The sequence below is a fragment of the Pinus tabuliformis genome, chromosome X, assembly GCF_031772625.1.
Source record: "Pinus tabuliformis cultivar Carrire ecotype Pingquan chromosome X, CPIR1, whole genome shotgun sequence".
Taxonomy (NCBI): domain Eukaryota; kingdom Viridiplantae; phylum Streptophyta; class Pinopsida; order Pinales; family Pinaceae; genus Pinus; species Pinus tabuliformis.
The window spans coordinates 582,851,806-582,874,216 of NC_142308.1; positions in this window are offsets into that span (position 1 = coordinate 582,851,806).

Sequence of the window (22,411 nt, forward strand, 5' to 3'; positions counted from 1 at the left end):
TATTATGTTGATGGTGTGTCTCCTACTGTTATTGTAAGTGTGTTTATGTGTTCCATTTCTTGATCTCTTGCTGCTATTTAAACAAAAGAAGTGATAAAGTTTGAATTCATGCATGCCATGCTTAGCTTTCAATTTTGTTTAAAATTTATGTTTTCCACTGTCTAGAGAGGATTCGAATTCATTGTTTGCCCTCTTTAGCCTCTTTTCTTTCTTCCCTGATCATCTCTTTCAGTTAAAGGCATCAGCATAGACTCCTACCTTGCCCCAAAGACCCACCTGCAAAAACTGAGCTCAATCCCCGCACCCTAAATTGCACTCCCTCCAATTGCCACCAAAAACCCAAAAAATCTTTAAATCAACCCCCCTTATCAATTTACTAGCCTAATATCTTTGATCCTAATTGGTCAGCTTATTATATTATAAGATCTATCAAATCTGACCCGAGAGAGCCTTCTCATACCTCGTAGGTCTAGCTACGAGGTGAAATGGTTTGATGTAGCCTTGAGAGTTTGTCTATCTCAGCCTAGGTGAATTCCAAGCGCTAACAATTCCCACGTTGATCTTTCAGTTGAAAAGTATGGAGCCCACCAACCAAGGAAGTAACCTTGGCGGAAGTCCAAATCCCTTCTCCTCTTGGGGAGATGTTGGTGCGCCTCATATGGCTACATTGTCACTTCCAGGATTGACAATCGGCCTCCCTGTATGGCTCTTTTCAACTAATGTAGTCCAGATCGCCACTAATCCTGAGCAGTCGAATCAACAGTCAGAACAATCTAGAACTACCCACCAGCCTTCCACTTCTTATGATACTTCCTCTGATCCTTCATCTTCGCAAGGTAGAGCCGGCAAAAGTCAGCCTCCCAAGGAGAAGAAGGAAAAGAAGAAGAGAGAAAAGAAGCAGAAGGAGCCTCTGGCGAAGGCGACTGGGGGCAAGCAGAAGAAAGCTGACAAAAACCCACACACTGCACCGACCGGGCCTAAATCGCCATGTGTCATTTGCAAAGGGACCCACTTCCATCGTGATTGTCCTTGTATTCCCCGGATACTAAGGGACTGGTCCCCAAGGTTGCACAATCCGGTAGCATCAACCTCTGGTTGTCGTGTTGATTGCAATCCGTCAACTAACGAGAGTGAAGGACGAAGAAGGGGACCAAGATCACCCTGTCTATTGTGTGAAGGCAATCATGCCATCCACAAATGTCCATTCTTAGAGGAGGCAAAGAGAGTTTTGGAAGATCGTCCGGTATCACCGTTACGACTTCCTCCTGGATACCAAAAACTCGTGCCTAATCCCTCGATAGTTGAAAATCCAGCTGGCCCGCTCAAGTGGTCAGCTGAAGTGTCGGTCATTGAGAATGAACCTACTGAATCCATACCAGACGAAAGTCTAAAGGTCGAAACGGCAGTTGACCCGGTTCTTCCTTCAGAGGTTCTATCGTCCAATGACTCCGTCATTGAAGACCCGTCTTCAAATGACACCGTCGCCGAAGAGTCGTCTTCATGCGACACCCTCACTGAAGAGAATAAAGATGACACCATCCAGGTTCTTTTCATCAGCACCGACTCTGATGAGCATCAGGGCAATGCGCCCATTCCTTTATCGCAAGAAGGAACATCATCAGAGTCATATCCGGCTGTATATTCGGTCCCACCACCAAGCAACCTGGTTGTATCCTTTGATTGGAATCAACTAGGCAGACCCCGGTTACCAGCCAGTATACCATTCAGAATCATTGTCCAGATCTATAGAATGATTATGGCTGGTACTATCATTGATGAAGGGGCGTCTGTGAGTATCCTTTCCTCTGTTGCTTGGAAAGCACTGGGTTCCCCAGCGCTTTTACCTGAGTTGAGAAATCTCTCAGGTTTTGATAAAGGAACCAGTCGACCATTAGGGATTCTCCCCGATGTACCTGTTACATTGAAAGGGAAGACCGTCAGGATGAACGTGTTGGTAGTTCAAGGACCCTTGGATTATAACCTACTCCTTGGACGCGACTATATTTATTGCATGGGAGCGATAGTCTCCTCACTCTTTAGAGTAATGTGTTTTCCACACGAAGGAAGGGTGGTCAAGCTCGTAGACCAACTTTCGTTTCCGGGATCTCGCATCGCAAATAGTCAAATACCATTCCTAAATGGTCTGTTCACTCAAGATTCGCCTCCACCCCCGGTCCTCCTTCCCGATGAGCGCGAGTGATTCGGAAAGAAAGACTAGGACCCAGGGGGCATGCACCCTGGTCTGCTTCGGGCAGAAGAAACCCCGGGTATAAGAAAGAATTTCCGCAGAAGAATATGACTAGTCCGTACCCCGTCCGAAGGAAGTGGGGTTGTTCTAGAATAATAATCTTTTGTTAAAGTTATGTGTTTGACCAAAGAGTCATTCACCTTTGTCTAAAAAGTGGGCAATGCCCAAGTAGGAATTCCCTTATTGCAACAAGTAGTAACCATCTTTGAGTTCAAGCCTCGCCCATCGAAACATATGTTTTTGAAGGATAAGCAGGGGCAGTCTACGAAGAAGGAGACCGTATTGTTGTGAAAGAGGGTAACCATCTTTGGACAACCCAATGATAGACACCGCCGAAGAAAGAGATTGATTTGCGGCAGCAAATCGAACCGTCTTTGGAATAATAAGAAAGAGGCAAGCCTCCCTCAATAATACCAATGTTTTGTCTTTGAGTAGTGTTCTTCTATTGTCACAAATAGCTGTTTATTAAAATTGGGCAAGACCCCTTAGAATAACGAGAAGACAAGTATCGTTAGCATTAGATTGGCAAGATGACAAGTAACTGTGAACACCCAAAGAAAAGCAGAGGTAGGGGAGAGGAGGGGCAGCCTCGAAATTCTATCCTATACCTGGGGGCATGCAAACCTTCTGGAGTGCAAGCTAGGGGCGGTTATTTATCTGGTTTTAAGATTAGCCGTTTCCAAACTTGCATGAAAGAAGCCTGTGGGGCAGAAGTAAAATTTGCCAAAGTGAGCATAGCTGTGGTAAGGCATAAGCTCTATAAAAATTGGTCCTTACGGGAGGCGTTCTTTTTATGACTGGTATATCGAGCAGTTTTAGCATATAGTTCATGCTCGTTAAAAAATAAACGCAAAATTCGAGCAGTTTTATGACTGAATCTATGCTCGTTAAAAAATAGAAAAGTGTGAGCAAAAGTTTCCCCCAGAGTTCAAGCTCATGGAAAAAATGAACCGGTAAATAACCTTTTGAGATCGTAAATTCATTAGCCATAAGAACCTTGATCGTGTTATCATCCATCACCTCCACCGTTCATTTGGCCGATTATTCACTTCCATTTGTGTGTTTACCTCTTTTGAGAAACAGCTGCGAAGAGTGATTCCACCTAGCCATCCTCGTAACACTGCCGTGATTGGAAAATTCCAACCTGTACCTGGAATCTGATGCTATCCCTGTTTATCACTCGTTCCTCAAAAGACGAGTCTTCTTTCAGCTCTTTTCACTGACTCGTAAAATATGAAAAGTTTGCCGAGTTTTGGCCTTCCAGCTCGTTAAATGACCGGAACGCTATCCCTCCTCTAAATTTTAATCTTTTTGGACCTGAGGGATTATTGCACAAAAGGATCGAGCGCTTGTCTTGTTCGGCTCGTAAAAGTACCGAACAGCCATCCCTTCTGTATTGTTTTATACTTTTTCGGACTTAGGGGATTAGATGACGAAAAAGGAATCATGGAGTTGACTTTCTGTACCTTTTCAGACTCTCTAAAAATGAAAAGGACCGAGTTTTCCTTGTTGTTAGACTCGTTAAAATGATTAAATAGCGACAAACTTGTCTTTAGACGAGAACGAGTTTCCCTATCGCTAGGCTCGTTAAATCATAGCGATGGGCTTGCCCGAAGGGCAGGTTATAGAACAAGCATATGTTATCCTCCTCAAGCTTGACAAAAATAAATAGGTACTGGTCAGAAATGACTGGGGAAAAATTGGGAGAACATCAAAGTTTAATGGTAGCAAGTCACTCTTGGACATGACACTTTTCCTCCGTACCACATCGGGTTGGGTTGTCTCATTCACCGGTCTCATCACCATGGTCCTCGCCAAACCATCCACATTTGGGGTAATGCTACCAATCCATCGCATCAGTGTCGTTATATGTTCAAGAGGGGTCATTCTGAAAGTGTCAACCGTGTCCCATCCACTGCCATACATTATCCTTCATCCATTCATGATCGCCACCCTGAATCATATGTCACAGTTTGTTTTCACCTCCACTAAAGTCATTAGCTCCGTTCCGTGTCATTGATGTGGGATTCATTAAGGCCCTCCTTTGACGGATCGCTTCTTGTCGACTTCAGCTCATTATCCAAGAAGTTGATCTAGGAACACCCCCATCAGTACTTTGAAGCTTGCATGCCTCAATGGCAAGTTTCTCACTTCCGGCGACAGGTATACATCAATGACCTTCGACCAGAAGATTTTGCGTGGCGTTCGACGCCAAGTCCTTTATTCACGCCACGTGAATTGTACTGCAGTACCTTGAGGGTCATCGTCATTATTGGTGATTCCTCTCGCGCTTGTTAACGGTTTTCATTATTGACCGGTAATCAAGCGATGTCTTTCCATGTTCGACTTCAGCGCAATTCTCACATGGATCGACTTGTACTTAGAGTGAAGATCGAACGAGTTTGAAGACCCCGGATCTAGTTTCATCCATCCGGGCTGCGATATATATTCAGGAAATATAAAAGCATTTGTCATGTACATCATTGCAACAGATGATCATCCTATTCAAAGGATGATAATTTCAGCAGAAAATTATCAGTCTACCTTCAGACGATCGTCTGTCATATGTACCAAAATGTATTTATAAAAGCTGAGCATGGGAATGCCCGCCTCAGCTAGATCATGAAAATAGAATGAAAAATAATGTATTGTATTGTATTGTATTACAGGGCGCATCCTCAGCACTGGAATGAACTTCGGACCCTCTAGATAAAGCATTTCACCCGATAAACGGCCTCATACTTTAGGGGGCAACTGTTATAGACATTTTTGTGCCTCGCAACATGGAGCATGAAATGTCAATAATTACAGGGATCCTCAGTCCCTAAACATGTTGTTCTTACCCCTAAAAGAACAAGGTCATCGAACAACAGCACTTCCAATCAGTTCTCCACCTGAAAACACTTCAAAACAGGCTAATTTTGGATCATGTCAGCTGCTCCACTGAGCATCTGCGCTGGAATGCAACTGCTCCTCCTTGTACCTGCGCTGGAAGTCAAATCTAATGAAGGCTACCTGCGCTGGGCGAGATTGGCCAAGTGGCACAGTCATTCTGCAAGGTGTCAACTGCCCAGGAAGCTTCCAAACTGACACTTGGTTCATGAGATTCGCCCTGTGATGAGTAAGAGGTACTTGATCACCATGTGTAAGCAAGGATCTCCAAGTGGACTTAAGAACTGAAGATTAACTGAAGAGGGAGAGGACACAAGGCAGCTTCATGTCAGTCTCAAGCTGACTCATCCTTTCTTCTTCTCTCCTATATATAGAGCTCTTCTATGAGGTCTAAGGAGGCTGGAATTTTGTGTAAAGCAAGGAGGTGCTGTTGGTTTACAATTAGAGCTATTGGGTGATTGTTTTACTAGAGGTGAAGAGGAGAGTTCTTGCTGCTGGGGAGGTGCTGCTGGATTGGAGCCATTATTGGTTGTAACCTTCTCAGAACCCTGTTACTTCTATCAATAAAGTTTTGCATGTTCTCCTATATACTTGTATTGCATTGATGTATTGTATTTACATGTATATTTGATTCATCCTAATCCATGCTTCAGTTATGAGTACATGTATCTTGTAGTTTGCTCTCTTGTTTGTGCAGGATCTGTGTGTGGCTGGACCGGCAAAGAGAGCAAGGAGCTGGGAACAAGAGACAAAGAGAGAGGACAAGGATCGACTAAGCGAAAGACACCAGGTTGGTTAATCTTTCTCCATTCTCTCTGTACTTTCATAAAGGAAATCATCAAAACTTTACTTTCAGTTGTTGCTAAAGACTGTCACCTTTAGAGTAGGGATAGGGTCATCCGCATCGGATACTTTTCCCCACAACAAGCACCAACTACTTCCAATGGTTGGCTTACATTAAGGATTTACTTAGAAGTAAAGGTCTCTACAGAATAGCCTCAGGCCAAGAAAAGAAACCGATGGATGAAGATAAGGCTGCTAAATGGGAAAATAGGCAAGATCAAGCACGTGGATTGATAGGGATGTCTATTTCTCCAGATCTTAGATTCCATATTGCAGAAATTGATACTCCTGATGAAGCAATGAAACAAATCAATAAAGTTTTTGGGATTAAAAATGAAATTAGAGCCCATCAACTTGAAAATGAGTTGCTTACATTGGACCCTAATAATTTTTCTTGCATTGAAGATTTCTTGTCCAAGTTCAAGACCCTTAGATATCTTTTGGAAGGTGTTAAAGTTAAGAAAGAAGATAGTAACCTTATCTATTCCATTCTTACAAAGTTGGGACCAGCCTACTCTGTGTTTGTTTCCACCTTCAATTCTACAAGAGAAGCCTTCATTTCTCAAGGAACAGACTACAAACCCCCTTCCTTTGACTCTTTTTGTGATTCTTTAATAAGAGAACAAGAAAAACTCTTACACCTTGGTCTTCTTAATCTTAGAAACTCTTCCAAGAAAGCGTTAGCCGCCCAGCAGCAACCAAATTCAAAGAATCCTAAGAAGTCATATCCTAAAAAGAATGGTCCTAAACCAAACAAGGGTCCTAAGCAATTTCAGCCCCAAAATGAAAAATCATTTCAACAAAATGATAAGACAAATAAAAACAAAGGGAAGAAGACTGATAGACATTGCAATTTTTGTAATCGAGATGGCCACTTAGAATCAAAATTCTTTAAGAAGATGGAACCCTTGGAAGCAGCAATGAAGAAGCATAACATCCATTTGGGGCAATCTTCAACTTCAACTTCATCTTCAGGAATGGCACTTTTTGCATGTGGTTGTCAAGCATCTCGGTTTGGCTATGCATTAAATGTATCTTCTTCTTCTCATTCTGATGAGTGGCTCATTGATTCTGAAGCTTCTTATCACATGGCCAAAAACAAAGCCATGTTTTCTTCTTTAAATGATTGTAACACCAAAACTATATATGTTGGTGATGATAGATCTCTTAATGTTGTAGGTACTGGAACTGTTCATCTAGACAATGGTCAGTTTAATGATGTATTATGTGTTCCAACCTTATCCTGCAACCTTATATCTGTATATCTGATAACTCATTCAGGTGAAGGTAAAATCATTTAATTTTCACCTCATGATGTTGTAATCAAGGACTTAAGAGATCCTAAACAAATTTTGGCTACTGGCATTGTTGATGATTCTACAAGGTTGTATAAGTTTCACAACTTTGGGTCATCAAATCTTCCCTCAGTATTTGTTGCTCATAACGATGAAGTGAGCAAACTTTGGAATGAGCGATTTGGTCACTTAAACTATCGCTTCCTTCAGCATCTATGTAAATAAAATATGGTGACAGGTCTTCCTATGGTATCATGCAGAGATGGTATTTGTTTCGGATGTGTACTCGGAAAACATCATCGGGACAGTTTTGAAAAACGTGCCTCTTGGCACGCCTCAACCCCTTTTGTAGCTTGTGCATAGTGATTTATGTGGTCCACTTCCAGTTGTGTCATTCTCTGGCTGCAAGTATTTCTTAACTTTCATTGATGATTTCTCCAGACGCACTTGGGTATACTTCTTAAAACTCAAGAGTGAAGTATTTAACACTTTTTTGGCCTTCAAGGCCTTTGTTGAAAAACAATCTGGACATCAAATTCTTAAGTTAAGATCTGATAATGGTGGAGAATATGTTAAAAACATATTCATCAACTATTGCACTGAGAATGGAATTCAAATGCAACATACTGTTCCATATACTCCACAACAAAATGATGTAGCTGAAAGGAAGAATCGCACCTTAAAGGAAATGGCTAATTGTATGCTTCAATCTAAAGGACTTGGTCTTAGTTTTTGGGCAGAAGCAATTAACTGTGCAAATTACATAATAAATCGCACTCCTATTAAGGCTTTAAAGAATATCACTCCAAAAGAAGCATGGAGCTCAATCAAACCAGATGTAAGTCACTTTCGTGTTTTTGGAAGTGAAGCGTGGGCCCATATTCCAGATGAAAACCATAAAGCTTTAGAACCTAAGAGTGAAAAATGTACTTTTGTTGGATATTCTGAAGATGTCAAAGGCTATAGACTTATTCCATTTAAGTCCAAAAATGTTATCATTAGAAGAGATGTAAAATTTGATGAAAATATATTGGCCTGCGAGCCTAGTCCGACGGATGTGCCACCTCTCCCTATCTCTTCTACCTTTGAAAACATTTCTTCTTCAGATGATGAAAGTGAGGATGAAAATCCTCCCCCACCATCTCAGGATCCTCCTTCAGCTCCTGAGCTTCCAAAATGGGTTCGTGCTACTCGAGATGCAGCAAGTGATCTTGTCGGTGATCCTACAGATCAGCAACGCACACGTTCTCAGTTCGAGAGAGCCTCTTCTTTACTGGCTCAAGCTCCAGTAAGTTATGATCCTGACACCTTTACAGAAGCTTCAGGCCATCCAGATTGGGAAGCAGCTATGAATGAAGAATATCATTCATTGTTGGCAAATGATACATGGGATCTTGTTCCTTTACCAAAGGGACGAAAACTCGTTAGATGCAAATGGGTTTACAGAACCAAGTATGGACCAGATGGGAAAGTTGATAAACATAAAGCTCGTCTTGTTGCTAAGGGTTTTTCACAGGTTGAAGGCATTGACTACACTGAAACCTTCTCCCCTGTTGCCAAAATGAACTCTATCTGCCTTGTTCTTTCCCTTGCTGCCTCTTTCAAATGGGAAGTCCATCAGATGGATGTTAAATCTGCCTTCTTGCATGGGGACTTGCATGAAGAAATCTATATGGAACAACCCATTGGCTTCATACAAACAGACTCCAGCCTTGTATGTCGAATTAAGAAATCCCTTTATGGTCTCAAGCAAGCTCCTCGGGCTTGGTATGCCAAAATGGATAGCTTTCTTTTAGAATCTGGCTTTTCTAGGTGTCATTCTGACAATACTGTCTACACCAAGAAAGTGGGCAACTCTCTTCTCATCCTTGTTCTTTATGTTGATGATCTTATCCTTACTGGTAGTGATCCCAACCTTATAAACCATGTGAAGTCTAGCCTTAAAAGGAAATTTGAAATGACAGACTTAGGACACTTACACTATTTTCTCAGTCTTCAAGTCTTGCAATCCAAGGAGGGTATTTATCTTTCCCAGTCCAAGTATGCCTGTGATATTCTACGCCATTTTCACATGGAATACTGTAAGCCAGCCCCTTCTCCCTTTCAGTCTGGAGTCAAACTTTCAGTCACTTGTACTTCTCCTGAAGTTGATGCTACCTTATACCGTCAACTTGTAGGAAAACTTTTGTATCTAACCCATACTCATCCTGACCTTTCCTTTGTTGTTGGCCTTGTTGCTCGGTTTATGCAAAACCCCCGTGAAAGTCATTGGAAAGCAGCTAAAAGAATACTTCGTTATGTTCGAGGTACAGTTCAGTTTGGGATTCATTACAGTGCCAAAGCAACTCCTCTATTGGTTGGTTTCACTGATTCCGATTGGGCTGGTGACCCTGATGATCGGAAGTCTACTGCCGGTTATGTGTTCACTCTTGGTTCAAGACCTGTTACATGGGCTTGTAAGAAACAAGCTGCCATTTCTCTTTCATCAGCAGAAGCAGAGTATCGTGGTGCCGTAGAAGCTAGTAAGGAAGCCTTGTGGCTTCGTCAGATCCTGTCAGAGTTTGGCTTTCAGCAGCAGCATCCGACTACACTTTGGTGTGATAATCAAAGTGCCATTCAGCTATGCAAAGATCCAGTCCAACATCAGCGCAGCAAACACATTGAACTGCACATGCACTTCATCAGAAAGCTCATTCATGACCATGTTCTTGAAGTGCAATATTGTTCAACAGATGATCAAGTGGCAGACATCTTTACAAAGGCTCTCACAGAGGCGAAGTTCACTAAACTTCGATTTCTGGTTGGAGTTCAGGAAGTTATCACTAAGGGGGGATAGGCTCTAGTGCCTCCTTCCTTCTCCTATTGTATCATATTTGTAAATCCTTCAATCCTATCCCAAGTTGTTCTTAAGGGGGGATGTTAGGATATTCCGACACATAGGAAATAGTTAAGTACAACTTGGTCTAGTGTAGAGTTAGGTAAAGTGTGTTTCTTTACCGTTGTACATTTTGTAACTTACAATCCGACGGTCACGATATGTAGTGATCCAACGGTTCATTCTCTCCTCGGTATTACCGACACTTGATACGTGGCTTGACACCCGATTGGTCCATGAATTCTATTTAAAGCGCATGGAGGGTCATTTGTAGGGTAATCCGTGCATGAGAGAAACATATGTAAATTTTCATTCTTTTATTAATAAATTGCCTGAAGTGGCCGCGTTGGCTCAGGCCGTGGACTGTTTCCCTCTTTGAGGGTTTTAACCACGTCAAAATACTGGTGTATTGATCTGTGATCTAGTTGTGAGCGGTGTCCTTTTGGTGTTCTGTCTGAGGAACTTACCCTGTAAATTCCTACAAAAATGACACACTTCCTCTAGAGATTATAGATTTTGAGTTGTGCTATCTATCACCTGAGCAAGGAGAGAGTTAGTTCCTCCCCTAGCCACACAATTTTTCAATGGTCCCATAGATTCATGTCCAATAATGCATTAGGGTTATTTGCGGATTTAAGGAGAGGAGAGAAAGTAGGCACAATTAGCCACCCCATCACATACAACTAGAGGATAAGTTTCTAAACTTTTTCCTACTATTTTGGAGAATGTTAAACCCATTGCGTGTAATAATGATGAATGAGACCTAATTTTTCATTGAGATGTACCCTCTTAACAATGGATATGGAACAATCTCTAATAACGAGATGATCCATTCCTTGATGGTTTTCTCCTACTCTCTAAACCATGATGTTTATGTGCCATTTTTAAGGATAAATGATATATTTATGCCTATTCATGTCATGGATTATATGTTAAGGTATTTAATATCTTTGACTTTTCCTACAATGAACAAGAATCTTTATTTTGAACTTTTCCCTTACTTTTGATGTCATAGTTTTCCATCTTTTATGTAAATAACATTGTCCATATTTATACCTTGCTAATATAATAAAAATATAATTGGATTTCATTTTCACACTCAATCAAGCAGAGATAGGCTAATATAATTTTGTCATTATTACTCTTTTGAGAAATCAACGTTACCATTTTATTTTAGGTTTGAACAAAGGGGTTATTTGTGCATTTAAGGAGAGGAGAGAAAGTAGGCATAATTAGCCACCCCATCATATACAACTAGAGGATATGTTTCTAAATTTTGTTCCTACCATTTTGGAGAATGTTAAACCCATTAGTTGCTAAGGTCTCTAAGCTAAACATATGAATAGAAACAATGTTCTTAATCTTTTCTATTTTTTCATAATGTTTCAAACTGTTGAATTGGTTTCAAGTGACACATTTACTATTAATGCTACTATTTTCTACATTATTGTCTTACCGTGTTTCCTTTGCAACATTTGGTGCAATTGCTAGTATTAGTCGCTGCCAAGGCAAGACTCTAGCAAAAAATTTGCGGGTTGACCACAATTAGTTTAGAATTGACCAAAACAACTTATAATATTTACTTTTGAAACTTAAATATTTATTTTTCAATATTATTAAAAAAAAAACTAATTTTCAAACATTTGATTGGATCATAACTCAAAGTTCTTATTGCAGCCATTGCAAAAGATAATGTCATGTGGATAACTATCTCACATATTTTATGCCATAATTTATGGATATGATTGTAATATTTCTGCATTATTTTTAGGTATTTATGTATTGATTTTTTATTTTAAAGCTTTGAAGGAAGTAAATAACATGTTTACTATCAATTACTTCCCGCCATAATTTAAGCAAGTCTTTGAATAGTGTTTGAATAAAAAATGAATATGAATAAGATGTAAATGAATATATTTAACAAGAATTACTTCTCACCATTATTTATATTTTCCTCAACAGATATGTAGGAGTAACACTATAATTGTATAGACTTACTAGTGGTTACTACCCACCAAAATTTGTGCAAGACCATGTTCTTGAGAAAACAATTAATTTATCCATTTTACATCTCAATTTATTAGTTTCTCCAGAAGAAACAATTGTGCCAACAGATGCTCTGGAGCCCATCATGGAAGGGATGGTGTAAAATGAAATTAATAATTAAATAAAATTAGTCAATTTATCATTCCTAGTTTTTTGTTTCTAGGTTGTAACAACCCATGGTATTCTTAACCCATGTTTATCCCATGGTATTCTTAACCCATGGTTTTGTAAAATGAAATTAATAATAAAATAAAATTAGTCAAATTATCATTCCTAGTTTTTGGTTTCTAGGTTGTAACAACCCATGGTTTTCCCATGGTATTCTTAACCCATGGTTTCTCCCGTGGTATTCTTCTCTAATGTAGCCTATTTAAAGGTATAAAATTCATGTTGTAATGTCCCCTTGGAAAACAAATGGTATTCATAGCCCATGTTTTTCTATGATATTCTTATCTAATGTATCTTATTTAAAGACATAAAATTTCATAGGATTTACAATAGACATAGTCTCCTATCATATAAGCATTAACTATTTTTTGACTACACGTTTTAACAACCATGCCCTCTATCACATAACACTGACAAATTCAACAAATATCACTTGAGTTACCCAATCAAGGAAATTTAACAAATCTCAGCTCAGTTACCAATCATAGGGAAAAAAAAAAAAAAAATAGGTGATCAAAAGAAGCCTATTGCATTGAGGGTTCCTTCTCATTAATTGAAGCTCAATATCTCCCAGTTGGCGTAGTGGATCATCAAGGAATAGGGATTTCGACTCGTGAAAGCAAGTCTTTCAAGGATATTATTTGCAAAGAGAAAGTTGGTGGTTTGAAGTTGCAATAGACTACTAAATTACATAGCCTAAAGGTCTATGGATATCCTGTTAGAGATAATGGAGAATATCTTAGAATAGTGAGTCAGTTCACGAGACCTCACGATAGAAATTAGTTTCTATTTTTTAGGATATGGTTCTAACTTCCCTAAAGCTGTGACTACTATATAATGTGTGAAGTACATGAACAATGCAGAGTGTTCTGCAGAGCCAGACTCCCCTGGTTCAAACTCTCTTTCGTAGAGATGACCAGTGGGTTTCATTTTATTTAATACAGAACATTCAATTTTTAACATGATGTCAAAATGTCAGGGCTGAGGAACCTGTACGTTGAGTGGAGGACGCGACTGAGCCAAAATCATCGCATGTTTTAGGTGCACAAACGCGACGATCCCACTATAGACCTTCCGTGCATTTTAATTGTGTCGACTGTCGCAAATATCAAGTGTACATGTGCGTAGACCTTCGCGATTCAGTGGCGCTAACTCGCGCCGATTGTGCAAACAAGTGAGGGGCTTCGTGGAGGCCGAGAGAAGGTTGCGTCCTAGTAGAGGCTGATAACAGAAGGTTGCCTGGAGGCCGTGAAGGAAGCCATGGTGATCTGCGTGTGTGCTGCGAGATCAAACAATATTGGAGATCAATGATCTCTGTCTTTGGCACAGATCTGGGGTAAATATAACATTTTTTTTACATGTCAAACTTTTTTTTAAATCGCCAAGATGAATAATCAAATGTTTGAAGCATGCTTGAATGAGCATAACAAGCTCGATGGCTCCAATTATGTGAATTGGAAATTCAAGATGCAAACTCTGCTAGAAGTGCAGAGTGCTTGGACGATTGCAAATGGGGATGAGCAGAAGCCAACAGTTGGATCAACATCAGTCCCAGATTGGGAGAAGCATGAAGGTAAAGCAAGGACGCTGCTAAAGATGTCAGTGAAATACTGCATCATACCACATATCAGAGAATGTAAATCAGCAAGCAAAATTTGGGGAATTTTGAAGGATCGGTATGAGATCAGGAATACAAATCACCTTCTGTTCTTGAAGAGCAAGATATTATCCTTGAAGATGGAGGAGAATGAAATAATTGTTGCCTTCATAGCAAGGATCAAACATCTAAAGAAAAAATTGGCAGACATTGGTCATACAGTTGAAGATACAGATCTTGCAACAATTACCATGAATGGTGTGACCGATGACTACCAAATGTTCATCACTGGGATAAATGCGAGACAGAAAATCTTGAAGTTTGAAGATATGACAGGAATACTATTGCAATAAGAATAAAGAAGATCAGCTCTGAAGCCCCGGAGTGCTAATCTTTCATTGATGACTAAAAATAACTTCTTCAAAGGAAAAGGAAATCCGCAACAGCAAAACGAAGGAAGCTCACAGAAAAGACCAAATATGACCCAAGGTATGAATCTGAATAGAAACAACTTTGTAATTAAATGTTTTTATTGCAGAAAACTTGGTCATATAGCTAGGGAGTACAGGAAGAAGAAATATCATGAAGAACAACACAGGTAGAAACGACGTGCAGGTCATCTCGTGAATGATAATCATGAGCAGAATTTTAGATTGTTCATGGCAGACTTTGATGAGAATGTTGATGCAGACATCTGGTATGTAGACTCGGGAGAATCAACACATATAATAGGGAAAAAACAATGGTTTGAAGATTTTAAAGAAATCAACGACGAAGCATAAATCTACCTAGGTGATGATAGAAGTCATCAGATCAAAGGGTGTGGAAAATTTCTGACATTTTACCTAATGGTAATGTAAGAAAAATTCATAATGTTATGTATGTGCCCGATGTAACAAAGAACTTGATTTTTGTATCCATGATTACAAATCAAGATCTCAAAGCTGAATTTTTTAAATCTAACTGCTATATTAAAGATCTGCTAGATGGCATGAAGACTATTGCTACAGGGATTCAAACAGGAGGTCTGTACAAATTGGATGTAAGACCAGCACTAATTTGAGCTTTAACAACAGTGAGTTTGACTACAGAAGAGCTATGGCATTAGAGATTTGGTCATATCAACTATAATGATTTGTTGTTACTTCAGAAAAAGGAAATGGTAAGAGATCTTCCTATGTTAAAACAAGTGCATAATGATTGTGATGCCTGTACATTAGGAAAGATGCATAGAGAAGAATTCCCTGTTTGAGTAGAGAAGAAACAGAGAGATATACTTGAATTAGTGCACACAGATCTTTGTGGACCCATGCAAACAAAGTCATTAGGAGGTGCACTATATTTTTTACTGTTTATTGATGACTGCACAAAGTTTTCTTGGGTATATTTCTTGAGTAAGAAGAGTCACACATTTGAATACTTTAAGCAGTTCAGAAACATGATTGAAAAGTAAACAGGGAAGCAGATAAAAATTCTCCACTCCGATCAAGGGGGAGAATACAGGAAGGATGAGCTTATCAAGTATTGTAAAGACCATGGAATATTACAGCAATTCACAATACCCCATACTCCTCAGCATAATGGAGTAACAGAAAGAAATAACATAACATTGGTGGAATGCGCTAGAAGCATGTTGAAAGGTAAGAATCTGTCAAATGGTTTTTGGGCTAAAGCATTGAATACTATAGTTTACTTAAAAAATAGGAGTCCTACAAAGAGTCTTGAGTTTAAAAATACTTATGAAGCATTATATGGATTTAAGCTTGTAGTAAAACATTTAAGAGTATTTGGGTCTAAAGCATTTTCCCATATTCCAAAGGAAGACAGAATAAAACTAGATTCAAAAGCCATCAAATGTACCTTTATAGGGTATTGTTCACAATATAAAGCTTATATATTATTTAATCCCTCTACTCACAAGATTTTTGTTAGTAGAGATGTCATATTCCATGAGCAGGATCATGAAGAATCTGATAAGCACAATGAGGAATGGGATATTCCGTACTTGGTGGAAGAAGAAAGTGAAGAAACAGGAAACAATCAGGATCAACAACAGCAGCAGATACAACTGCAACAGCAATAGCAGCAACAGCAGTAGCGGGAAGAAAGAAAATGATGATCAGACAAGGTTTGAAGCTACCCCACCACTCAGGAGATCAGGTAGGAAAGCTCAATTTCCTGCAAGATATAGGGAAAATGCTTTTATAACTAGCATGATGAATGTTGTTAAACCTTCTAGTTATAAGGAATAAAATGAATGTAGTGAATGGAAAACAGCTATGGAACAGGAATATGAATCTATAATCAGGAACAATACTTGGGAACTGGTTGAAATTCCTAGAGGGAAACAAACCATAGGTTGTAAATGGTTGTATAAACCCAAGATTAATGCAGATGGAACCATAGATAAATTAAAAGCTAGATTGGTAGCAAAGGGGTATTCACAAAAAGAAGGCATTGACTATGAAGAAACCTTTTCCCCTGTAGCTAAACTTAATACCATCAGAATTTTGATTGCTTTAGCTATTAAGAAACATTAGATGATTCACCAACTAGATGTAAAGTCTGCATTTTTAAATGGAGAATTGAAAGAGGAGGTTTATTTAGAGCAACCTGAAGGGTTTGTCCAGAAAGGGAAATAAAATTTAGTCTGTAGATTAAAGAAAGCTTTTTATGGACTAAAGCAAGCACCCAGGTCTTGGTATGAAAAGATTGATTCATTTTTTCTACAATTTGGCTACAACAAAAGTAAAAATGACCCTAATCTTTATACCATGCAAGATGAACAAGGGTGCATAATATTGATTTCTTTGTATCTAGATGATTTGATTATTACAAGTGATGCTACATATCTAATCAAAGAAATCAAGCAACAGATGTCACAGGTGTTCGAAATGAAACACCTTGGTGAACTAAGATATTGTTTGGGTCTTGAGATCTGGAGAGATTCAGGAAAAACATTTCTATCTTAGGGAAAGTATGTCAAAGGACTACTAGAAATATTTAGGATGGATTAGTGTAAGCTTGCAGCAGTACCATTACAGCAGAACATCAAACTATAGAGTGAGGATGGCTCTAAAGAGGTAGATGCGACACTTTACAGACAACTGGTTGGGAGCCTAATCTACCTGACCACTACTAGACCAGATTTGGCTTATGCAGTCAGTGTGCTAAGTCAATACATGTCCAAGCCACTTGAAAGTCATTGGAATGCAGCGAAAAGTGTTTTGAGGTATCTACAAGGTACTGTAGATTATGGTATTATTTATACTGATTCCTTTGATGTTAGATTGATAGGATTTACAGATTCAGACTGGGCTGGAAATGTAGACGATCGCAGATCCATAACAGGCTATGCATTCAACATTGGATCTGAGGTGATTACATGGAGCAGTAAGAAACAGAACACAGTTTCCTTGTCTTCAACAGAAGCAGAGTATCAAGCTATGTGTGTAGCAACATGTGAGGCAGTTTGGTTGTGGAGACTTCTCTAGGATGTTAGGGAAGAACAGAAAGCTGCAACAACAATCATATGCGACAATCAAAGTTCAATCAAAATTGCTAATAATCCGGTTTTTCACAAAAACACTAAACACATTGATACACAATTCCACTTTGTCAAGGAGAAAGCACAATCAAAAGAAATCCATTTGGTATATTTTAATACATGTGATAATGTTGCAGACATTTTCACTAAGCCTCTTGGAAAAATCAAGCTTGAAATGTTTAGGGAGATGTTAGGCATACTTGTGAACCCCTTCTCCATTAAGGGGGAGTGTTAGAGATAATGGAGAATATATTAGAATAGTGAGTCGGTTCACGAGACCTCAGGATAGGAATTAGTTTCTATTTTTTAGGATATGGTTCTAACTTCCCTAAATCTGTGACTACTATATAATGTGTTATGTACATGAACAATGTATAGCATTCTACAGAGCCAGACTCTCCTAGTTCAGACTCTCTTTCGTAGAGATGACCAGTGGGTTTCATTTTGTTTAATACAGAACATTGCATTTTTAACATATCCTTTTAGAAAAATTGTTGGTTTTGCCTTAAGTCTAATGATAGTATCATACAAAAAAATACTTTTTTATTTAACAACAAAATTAACTCTAATCTAATTTTGTATTATTAAAAAATTTGAAATAAAAAAAAATAACTTTTTTATTGGCATCTAGAATCTTTTTTAAATAAGAATTTTATGTTTAAGAGAGGTGGTTCATAATATGAAAATTTTATTGTGGAGGTAATATTTTTTACAAAGACCATTTTTCAAAGAAGGAGAGATTCTCATTAATCCCAAGGGAAAAAGAATGGATTAATTCTCTTGTGGTTAAGGCAGAGAATCTAATAACCAAGCATAAATGTACAAACTCTCATGGGTTTGACAATATCTCTCTCAAGAGGATTCAAATAAATCATCATCCTTGAAGACTCCTTCCTCACTATCCAATATCTGAAATTGGTCTCTCCTCCCAAAAAACAATGTGCTAACAATATTGTTTTATAGAATAAAAAGCACACTTCAAGCCTTCTCTTCTCTCCCTTTCACAACCTTTGATCTCTAAACTTGGAAGAAAAATTCCTTGCTAATGAGGCTTGTCAATTATATGAAAAAAAGACTCAAATTAATGATATTGATGGTTTTACATATATCCCTTTGGTTGTCAAGGTTGTCCATAATTTTATTGCATTCCTTTATTAGCCCCTCCCTCCCATCTATTATTTTTGTACCCACTGTCTTTTATGGTCCTACCCCTAAAGCTCCCTGCTACCTCTCAATTTGCCCTCTCTTCCCACTCCCTTTCAGTTCCCCCTACCTCTCATGTTGTACCTCCCTCCCCTCAAATCACAAACATCGAGGCATATTATCTATCAAATAGTCGCAGCATCCTAGATCATATTGCATGCAGTTGTACCTCCCAGGTGTATTTCGGATCACATCGGCCTTTCCCATATGCAATTTAGCACTTCAAGCCTCAGTCCTCTATCTACCAGCTTATTTCTATTAATGGCTCAGGTGATTCTCACGCTTGCATGTGAGAATGTGCAAATGAAATATGCGAAAAGTGTTTATTCGGCTGGCTCAGTGATGATGAAGGTATCTTGGTATGAAGAAAGGTATCTTGGTATGAAGAAATCTTGCAGGTTGATCCAAGGGCTCTTGTGTGGAAGCCGACCAAAACAGGAATATAATTGCAGAATGTATTTGACCCGAAGTGTGATGCGGCAGAGGTCAATTTAGTGATTGCATTAAGGACGATGGCACATTTAGACTCAGAAATTAATTATTGCAATATGAAGACCCTCGTGTGGGAACTATGTGCCAATACAGTTAAATTAGGGGATGAGCAGTTCTAAGCCTTCATAGTTTTTGCTCGCCAAAGGTCTGGATTCGAAAGGCACTATTGGAAGGTTGTTTGGGTTAGCAAGGTAGTGTCGAATTGTTGGATTTCTTGGATGCCCTGTGCAGAGTTCCATGAAGTCTCCTTCCCCTCTGGTGTTGAGATTGAATCATTCCTAAAGCATAATTGTTGCTATATATCTTTGTGCTTCACCCATACTGGCACATAGGTCTGTGATCGGTGCATTTCGAAGTCTAGAATCTTAACGGAGATAGCAATTTTTAATTGGGGATCCAAGGTAACAAGGAACCATTGTCTGAAGTCTGGGAATCACCTAATAGAATTTGTGATCCTTACCAACTAGTTGTTAACTAGTTAGCTATTAGTTAGCTATTGAAGATTAGAAACAATAATTTTTGAGTGGGATAGCTTAATATTCAATTATATGGTTCCATTATCTATATGCAATTCATGGTAATCATGATATTCTCCTTTATCTTTTATTTTCATTTTTTTTACTTAAATTTTCAACATTAACATGAAATAATTCAAGATGTTTGAGAGTGGTTCCGACCTCATTGGATTCCATATGGAGAAAGAAGAATTTTAGATCTCACTCAAAATCCAGTAGACTTATCATCTTTTGAGGATTTCAGGATCGGATATTGTAATGTTTCCATTGGATTTTTTCATGCACGAAAGTATGGAACTCATATTTAATCATGAGCACCAAGCCGTCTATGTACCTAGATGTTAGTGACATTGGTGGTCAAATTCCTCTATCATGACCTTACTAAACATGTACCTATTACTCAAATAAAATCTTGACTCGACATGCTATGTTTTTTCTATTTTATGTTAATGCTTAGAGGGTGATATTAATGACAAAGATTCCAAGCTAGAAAATGATTTTGATGATATGTAAGTGTTTGTTGTAGCATGATTTTTTTTGGATGCTAGAGGCCATCTAGAGTCTATTTGTCAAAGTATTTTCGGTTCAAATATGAATTGAACTCAATACTATTTTGATTTTGTGCACATTTTCATGTTATATGAATGAGAACTTGTAATTTATGGACCTATGGTTAATGAAGATTATGACTAATAGATGAATGATGTTATATGGTTTAATCCATGCTTTTATGTTTTTAATCAATAATTCATCATTCTACATACTTTTTTTGACATATATGCATCAAAATATATAAAAATAAATATTTTATAAAATTCTCTCCCAAAATTTCTCCCAATCCGGGAGCTTTTGAAAATGTCGTTCCCCACTTCTGCTTCACACTTTGGCTCCCAGTCCCAAGCAGCGTTGGTTGGAATGGAGTATGTATCAATGAACACCTATAGACTTTTGAGTTTGAAGCTTTTAAAAAGAATGTTGCAATGTCTACAGTATTCAACTTGTACATTCACTAATTTTGACCTAACAAAAATCAAAATCTACAAAGTATCAAAATATTACATTAAAGCATGAGGAATTATTCCTCTTCTTTGCTTTCGAATCTCATGATTAATCATTAAGGAAGGGGAAATACCCCTTTTTCCTCCCACAAGAGTTACCCTGATTTAGCTTTGGCCTCAAATTAGCCATTTGATTAGCCTTGGAGTTGTTTAATATGAGGACATGAAGACATTTCTTCTTGGTGATAGATTAATACAACTTATAAATATGTTTGAAAATATAACTAAAATTTTTGTATGAGGGAGATATCTTGAATATAAATGGTGAAATGTATTTAAGGAATCACCAAAGATAATCACCTCTTGAATTCCCACACTCACAGTTTGCCTCAAACCTAGATATAATACATAGACTTTAGCAACCTTATTGGAAGTGTGACCTAAACCCCAAGCATACCTATGTTTTTGCAAAAACTTATATGCACTGGTCTTCCTCTACTCTTACCACCCCTCAAAACTAAACTTATTACAATTTTACTTAGGTAAAATTTTCCAATATTTTTAAAATACTTGAAAAAAATTAAAATAAAATCATTCTAATAAAAAAACTTATTTATATATAAATATAATAATATTTATATTTATAATAATATTTTTTTTGTTTGTCTAAGTTCTCTAGAGATTACTTCAGGCTTGATGTCTCGGTTTACAAATCACGACCGAGGGGCATTTAAGCTATCAAAATCACCATGAGATCGCACCCAACCTAGGCCACACCAACCCTTAACATGGATTTTTTACACATATTGTATCAAACCAATGACCTTCACCTCACAGGATAATTTAACCCATCACCGTCTATTGTATGCCTCATGGACATATTTATATTAATAATAATATTATGAAATTATATTATAATTACAAAATTTCTTTTTAGTTACATAATTTAATATACAAGTATTAAAGATAAACTATATTTGTATGGTAATAGTAAAAATAAAGCATTATTTATATTGTACACTTTTGATTATATCTTAAAATAATGTTATTAATATTTAATATAATGGAATATATATAGAGAACGTGAGTGTGTTTCTTGGGTTTATCTTAAGTACAAGGAATTGCTTTTATCTTCCTCGCCTAAATCCAATTTAGTTGAATAAATTATTATAATTGGTATAAAAATATCTCATTCTTATTTTAAAATATTATAATTTTTGTTATATATATATATATATATATATATATATATATATATATAATTGATATAAATATTTATATTAATAAAATATTATGAAATAACAATAAAAAATTTGAAATAATAATAATATATAAATATATATAAACATTATTTATATACTAAATAATAAATAATTTATATACGGGTATATGGTTTTTAATAATATATATGAATAAATTCATATATATTAAATATAATACATTTTATATTTAATATAATAATTATTTTTTATTTTTTTATTTTTTAGTTTTAATATTATAGATATTAATCTAGATTTTTGTATGTTTTATTTTTATGGATAAAAATAAAAGAGATAAGTGTTTCGAGATTACTATGGTTTTGCTAATTTAAAGAGTCAAGAACATTGGTAGTGTAACCAATATTCTAAAAACTAGAAGAGTGTGAGTATAAGGTGGACAACTTAAAAAATGTGTTTTTATCGATTCTTACAT